Genomic DNA, 7,836 nt, shown 5'->3' with positions numbered 1-7,836 from the left:
GTCTATCTGGGCCACGTACCCTGGCTGTGCCCTGGGAGGGTGTCGTGTGCAAGTCTGTCCTGGACATTAGGGAGAGTTTGAAAGCAACTGGCTTCTGCTTTTTGAGGGAATGTGTTGTTATGATAAGTTGCAATTTCATAAACCAACAACTGACCACACACTGTCCAGGCTCAGTTCTTCTGTGGCTGGACAGGAGAGCAGAGTGGGAGTTTTCTGCGTCTTCACAAGAGCGGAGCGTTTGCCCTACGGTGCTTCTATGTTCCCACTGCTCTCCTCTGACCCTCAGACTTCGGCCTCTGCTCTTCTTGGGCCCCTCATGTTCACAGCACAGCCCAACCCAAGGGCAGCAGATCAGAAATAGCTCATTCTGTGCACTTTTCTCTTTTCTGCAATGGGAAAAGCCTGAAAGGGTCTGACTTCAGGTCCAGTTGCCAGAATGATGTATTTAATGACACTTTCAAGAATGTCCCTATTAACACCACATTACTGCACAGAGCAGGAGCAGTATCTTCCTTCAGAAGATAGAGTGGCTACCCCATGCTTGCTGGTCTTTCCAACATGAAAATCCCTTGGGTTGTAAAAATGAGGATGCTGGGACCCATTCACACCTGATATTTTAAGCAGAAATATTTTTCTTAAGACTGGGTTGCCCCTGTGAACTTGGGGAAGGTTTGTACCTTTGCTGGACAAAGTCATCATTAGAACAGTGACAATACAACATGTCACCCGTTTGTCATAGGAAACCCTTTAAGAAGTGCTTTACTGACAGACTTAATTGGCAGACCACACAAGGCTGGGTTGTCTCTGGTTCACAGTGTCCTTCCGTTCAGGCAGATCTGGGCTTGGGATGGAAGAAAGAGACTCTCCCACTCAGCAGTAGGTAATACTGTCATCTGATCTGCAATAGGATTGCCTGTCTGAAAAGGGCCCCTGTGTCTGCACGTGTGAAGTATGCTTGTGGGGGGTGTGGTCCTGATACTGGGTCCAGTTAACAGGACGCTGTGTAACCCCATCCACTGGAGCAACTGTGTCTTTCTGAAATGTCCAGCCTTCTCCATGAGCTTGACATTCATGCACTTGTCATTTACAGGCTCATCCTTGAAATATCTCTTGTGTCTGTTTTCATACAACAAATATGATTAGGGAATATGAAATACATCTGCAGTTGTGCTAAGTTCCAAAGGGCCAGCACGGAATCAGCATGGACAAGGGCTACGGACAAGGTCACCCCTACAGAATCAGTTGATGCTGCCTTGACCTGGCCTTGGGTGTATCATTCCCAGGACTGGGCAGTCATAGGGGCAGAATCAGCAACACTGTGCTCTGGGAAACCCCTTGATCTGCTCCTTCTTTGTGTGTCTGCCCTGGAACCCTCAGCCTGGGACCTCCTCCTTGCTTCCAGGACTACCTGAACCACCACTGGCCTTCCTCTTCTGGTCTTGACTCTGCCCACCAGCCTGGACCTCGTGTCTGTCCCCATTGGTGACTTACTCTCCCACCTGACTGCAGACCACCCTGCCCTGAACCTGGGCTCCTGCTTCCCCCGGCAGCAGCCCCTGTCCCCTAAGCAGAGCCCAGGCTCCATGTTGGGGTCTGACGTTCACTTGGGTGGAAGCTCCCATCTGGGGCAGCTCATCAGGGGATGTGCAGAGGTTGGGGGACCAGGCAGAGGGAGCAGGATAGGACACTTTGAGGGAGAGGGGAGAAGAGCAGGGGTGAGGCTGGACACTCCCTGGCCAGGATGGGACATGGGGACACTTTAAGGCCCACTGTGGATGCTGGATATCATGCTCCTGAAGGGCTCTAGCAGGGACAGGGTGAGGTCAGACAATCACTGTGGAAGACCACTGCACCAGGCAGGGGCGTGGGTAGTCCTGAGCACAGGGGTGTGGGGGGCGGGGAGGTAGTCCTGAGTGTAGGGCCGTGGGGGGTGGGAGGTAGTCCTGAGTGCAGGAGGTGGAAGGGTAAGTGCTCCTACCCGTTTCCCTGAGAGGAGCTTGTTAGCTGGTGATGCCTGAGTCTAATGAAACAAGAAATTTGGTAAATTCGGGAGAGTCTGACATATGAAGGTATCTTGACCAGAAAGAGTCTGGACAGACCAAAGCCCATGAGTAATCAGATGCTGGTGACACAATTCCCGCTGCAGGGCTTCCCAGAAGTGCTGCCGTTCCAGGCTCTCCTCTTCATTCTCTTCCTCTGCCTCTACACCGTGGCACTCTGTGGCAACTCCCTCCTCGTGGTGGCCGTCACCCTCAGCTCCAGGCTCCACACCCCCATGTACTTCTTCCTGGCCAACCTGTCTGTGCTGGATCTTGTCTGCACATGCACCATGGTGCCCAAGGGATCCTGGTGGCGGAGAAGAGGAGCATCTCCTACTGGGGCTGCATGGCCCTGCGTGGTCGTGGGCGGTGGCAGGGGAGGTGCTGCTCTTCACTGCCGTGGCCATCTGCCAGCCACTGCACTACGGCTCCATGATGAGCCCCAGGGTGTGTGCAGCACGGGCTGGAGTTGTGTGGGCATCAGCATGCTTGGCGCTGGAGTCAATGCCTGCCTGATGTCACGGCGGACCTTCCATGGGCCCAACGTGATTGGCCACGTCTTCTGTGGGATCCCTCCTCTGCTGCTGCTCTCCTGCTCCTCCACATATGTGAACAACATCATGGCAATTATAGCTGACGTCTTCTTTGCCATGTTGAACTTCCTGCTCACCATGGCGTCCTACGGGTTCATCACGTCCACCATCCTGAGGGTTCGAACAGCCGAGGGGAAGCAGCGGGCCTTCTCCACCTGTTCCTCCCATTTCATTGCAGCCACCTTGTACTACTTCACCATCATCTACACCTACCTGAGCCCTGGCTCCAGCCACTCCCCAGGGACGGGCAAGGTGGTGGCTGTGCTTTACTCCACTGTGAGCCCCACCTTGAACCCTCTCATCTACAGCCTGAGGAACAAGGATATCAAGGCAGCTCTCAGGAAGATCTTGATGCACATGGCCAAAAATCTGTAAATGGGCAGTTTCTAAAGTTCGCGTTCTTTGTTGCTCTCTGACCCCTGACTCTTATGTGTCCTACCTGTTATAAATACCCTCTTTCTATGTGAGTTGCCATTGACACCTTCAAAACAGTTTTGTTGAGGAAATATTCCTCTGTGGATTCTCCACAGCATCCTAGTGAGATGTGGCTTTCGGCCGCCCGTTACTGAAAGTTTGCAATTCCCGGAATATGACACACATTAACACATAACAGATGCATTGGTTCCTTCTGAGATCCCTGGGATTGCTCACCAACCCAGAGTCTCTGCCTATGTCTTATTGACCTTCAGGAGGTGGGAGCTGGCTCAGTTCCATTAAAAGTGCCCCTGTATAGCTGCCCAGAGTTCTGCTTAGGCCACGTGGGTCTCGGTCCTGAACCGCCGAGGATGTCTCTCCTACGATAGTTGCTTTTGTGTGCCAACCTGACTGGGCCGCAGCACACCAGACAGCTGGTCAAACATTATTTCTGGGTGTGCTTGTGAGGGTGTCTCTGGAAGAGATGAACATTTGAACGGGAAAACTGGATAAAGAAGACTGTCCTCACCAGCAGGGATGGGCATCATTCAGTCCAGTGAGGGCCAGAATAGAACAAAAAAGGGAAGGAAGAGTATACTTGCTTCTTTGGCTTTCAGACCCAGAATCAGACTTACATGTTGCCCCCCAACTTACAGGCCTTCAGACTTGGACTGAATTAGTCCATCAGTTCTTCTAGGTCCCCAGTTTACAGATGGCTGGTAGTGGGGACTTCCATAACTGCATGAGCCAATTCAATAATGAGCCTCCATACGCATGTATATGTATATTGTACGCTATATTGTATAATGCCGTTCATGTAATTACACATATATTAGTTATACTATGTTATACACGTGTGTACGTGCATATTATGTATATGTGTGCGTGTGTGTATAAATCATCATAAGCCCAGAAGTATGTATATCTCCCACTGGTTCTGTTTCTCCAGAGAACCCTAAGACATCCCCCTTCCCATCTAATGATGGCCCTGGAATCTCTGGTCCAAGGATAGGATAAGAACCTCATGACCCAAGGCAACATGCCTCCTTGAGTCTTGTGGACACATTATTCCTGCACGGAATGCTATTTGCCTGGTTAGCTCATGCTCTTTTCACATCCCAGCTGCATGTTAAATCCTAAGTGATTTCCCCCTAACCAGACTGAGTCAGCTCCCTCCACCGTCTGCCCTCCTAGTGCCTTCTTATTTCCCTTAGAGCTACTCATTCAGTTGATTACTTAATATTTCTCATACTGGGTTTCATTAAGAGAGGGGCTATAGTTTGTGCTCACCCTTGTATCCTCAGCAAGAAAACAGGACCTGGAACACAATAGGTGATAACTAAATGACACGTGATCCACAGGACTGTCTTACTTTGCACATCTATTCAAGGTGAAGATGCACATATCTACTATACAACAATTTCACTTCTGTGTGTACAACACAGGGTCACAGTTGTTTATTCCATCACTTTGTGCAGGAGCAAAAAAGTGGAAACTACCTAACCACCCGCCCATGGGAAGATAAATTAACAAGCCATGGATTCATCACACATTTATTATCATCCCAAATCCATACATATTAATGTGGATACACATCACACATGGACTGTCATGTTGGATGTGCCTTTTCCACAGGGACACACAGCAGAAGCATAATGTCAAGTAAGGAAAGCAAGTAGAAAGTGACGGCAGACAGGTGGCAAGCATTGCCGTATTTGTAAAAATATTGAAATAATACATCGTATTGTTTACTAAAATAAATATATGCAAAAACATATGAAATGATGTTCAGTCTTCAGAATAGCAGTCACATCTGGGGTGCAAGGAGGGAGAGAGATTAAATGGGAAACTTGAGTTGCTCTGTGATGTTTTCTTACACAGAGATATAAAGCAAATGTGGCAAGAAGTCAGCATCTTGTTACACGTATACATTTGAAATTTCACATGATTAAAAATAGTTTTAATTTTACTGTTAATTTTTACTACTAAAAAAGGAATCACTTGGAAAGCTCATTAAAACCTAATGAATCAGAGTCTGCATTTTAACAGGCTCCCTGGGTGATGCCCGTGTAAACCAAGGTGTGAGTACTCCTGATCCAGGGTAAAAGCATGACTTTCCTGTATTGTCATGGATCTGATACTCTCCCTCAACCCAGAGAAAGCTGAGGACCCCCTCAACTAAATTCCTCCATTTAGCAGATAATTTTTAATTTTCACTCAGCAGAAATACTCATATACTGTTTGTTTAAAGAGAAGTTGCCAGTATCATAATGTGAGGTTTCAGAGGTACCCTTCTTAGTAAGTGTAGGCAGCTCAGCTGGTTGGCAAGTGTATCGTGTCCCCCAGAACACCCCTCTCAATGGCCTGCAGGCCATGGGTCATCTCCCCACTGCAAGGCCCAGCCACAGGCAGCTCCCAGAGGCTCCATGAAGGTTATGTTTCACTGCTGTGGGAGGGTCACCACACGGCACATGAGTCCCTCTGTGACCAGGTCCTGATGTACCACTGGCAGCACGGTCACGCTGTGGGAAGGCTGTAGAGGATCACACACTGCTTCGGATGGTAACGCAGTATTTGAGCTCTGAAGATAGTATTACAGGGAAAAGATTTCTTCCAAATTCTATCAAAATAGAAATCACAGGAATGTTTCCAACCACCATCCAGCCATCTGCATTTCTATCATTCTCATCTTGCCTGACTCCAAAAGATAAATGAACCGGCTACAGAATGTTACACAGCACTGGCAGCTTGTGACTCAGCAGGATCAAAAGGGTTTCAACGGGGCCCTCCGGGCCACTTTAGTCACTTAGAATTCATCTCCCAATTTTCTTAATGTTTATTTATCTTGAGAGAGCAAGCGAGCGAGAGGGCACAAGCAGGGGAGGGGCAGAGAGAGAGAGTGAATTCTAAGCAGGTTCTATGCTGTCAGCACAGAGCCCAACATGGGGCTTGATCTCACAGACTGTGAGATCCTGACCTGAGCCATAACCGAGAGTCAGAGGCTTAACCGGCCGAGCCACCCAGGCACCCCTAGCCAGGCATTTATTGATGGAAATTTGATTACTTCATTTTTGTTATAAAAATGCTACACTTGGTATTTTCATAAATATTTGAGCACTGGGTATTTATGCAGAACACAGTCTGGGAAGGGGGATGAATCTTGGAAGGGATATTTATGAACACTGACAAATTTTAGTTGTTCACAAAATACAAACAATGTACACATGTATTAATTTCCCCTTCTCTTCACCAAAATTTCCAATCTGAAAGTGAAATTTTATTTCATCATTGATGTAATCTGCACTCATTGTTCCTCCTCTGTGACATGTGTTTGCCCATCGTCATGATTCATAGAGACTTCACATACTCCGTGGAGGATGCAGAAGGGCTGAAGGTCAGATGCGAGGCCAACTTAGCTGCAGAATAAAGACTACTCTAGACAACCCCAGGGCACTTACATGTAACCTCAAAAGCAGCAAACAGATCAGCAACCCATTAGTTTCCTGCCAGAAAAACTACAAAAACAGGCACAGCCCTCTGCACTGGAGAAGGGCAGGGAGCACTCTACACTGGGCAGGGACAGGGAGCACTCTGCACAGGGGAAGGGCAGGAAGCACTCTCCACTGGAGAAGGGCAGGGGAGTGCTCTTAACCGGGGAAGGGCAGGGAGCACTCTGTACTGTGGCAGGGGAGGGAGCACTCTGCACTCTGCAGGGGAGCACTCCACACTGGGGAAGGGCAGGGAGCACTCCACACTGGGGAAGGACTGGGAGCACTCCACACTGGGGAAGGACAGGGAGCACTCCTTACTGGTGAAGGGACGGGGAGCATTCTGCACTGGGGAAGGGACAGGGAGCACTCTGCACTGGGGAAGGGATGGGGAGCATTCCGCACTGGGAAAGGGATGGGGAGCATTCCGCACTGGGGAAGGGATGGGGAGCATTCCGCACTGGGGAAGGGATGGGGAACAGTCTGTACTGGGGAAGGGATGGGGAGCATTCCGCACTGGGGATGGGACGGGGAGCAGTCCACACTGGGGAAGGGACAGGGAGCAGTCCGCACTGGGGTAGGGCAGCACAGATGGAGGAGCCCTGCATCCTTCCTCTAAGTCCCAACCTACTCGGGCTGCTCAGCTGACATCCTTACTCTGCTCCCCATATATCTTCCAGGTCTCCTGTCCCATACTCAGACCCCCACACCACTGCCTGCCTGCTCATTTCTCTCCCTCCTGACCCCAGGGATGCCCTCCTGCTGCACATCTTCCCCCAACCCCCAGGCCCCAAGGATATCCAGTGTGAGTGGGATGGGAGGGGAGGGCGGGACAGGTATGGTCAGGGTGAGGTCACGGTGAATGTGGTCAGAGAGGGTTGAGTGGGGAGGATGCGATCAGGAATGAAGATGTGAGGGTTATGGTGGGAAGGGTGTGGTCGGGGTGTGGTCGTGGCGGGTGTGGTCAGAAGAAGGTGTGAGGGTGGGGTGCAGTGTGGTCATGGAGGGAGGGTGTGGTCAGAGGAAGGTGTGAGGGTGGGGGTAGGGAGGGTGTGGTTGAAAAGGGCTGGGTCCTTCCTGGAGTACTGGGGACTCTGGCACAAGGGAACACCGGAACACCACTGCAGATGTGAGGAGGGGTGGCAAGGAGCTGGTTCACTGGCTACCCCACCCCGGTGCGTGCAGAAGTGAGGAAGTCGGACACACTCGGCCCGCATCCGACCAGGGTGAAGCGGGAGGAAACACAACCCGGGCTGTGATGGGGCCTGAGTAATGCTTCTGAGATGAATTAATGGGTGAATG

General features: G+C 50.3%; 1 pseudogene; it reads left to right on the top strand.

The window, feature by feature from the left end:
• Positions 1-1,935: 1,935 nt before the first annotated feature.
• Positions 1,936-3,007, top strand: LOC102955108 (annotated as a pseudogene).
• Positions 3,008-7,836: the final 4,829 nt, after the last annotated feature.

This window comes from Panthera tigris, chromosome D2 (genome assembly GCF_018350195.1).
Source record: "Panthera tigris isolate Pti1 chromosome D2, P.tigris_Pti1_mat1.1, whole genome shotgun sequence".
NCBI classification, from domain to species: Eukaryota; Metazoa; Chordata; class Mammalia; order Carnivora; family Felidae; genus Panthera; species Panthera tigris.
Note: the sequence above shows the minus strand (reverse complement) of the source record. Positions and strands in the feature narration are given on the sequence as shown.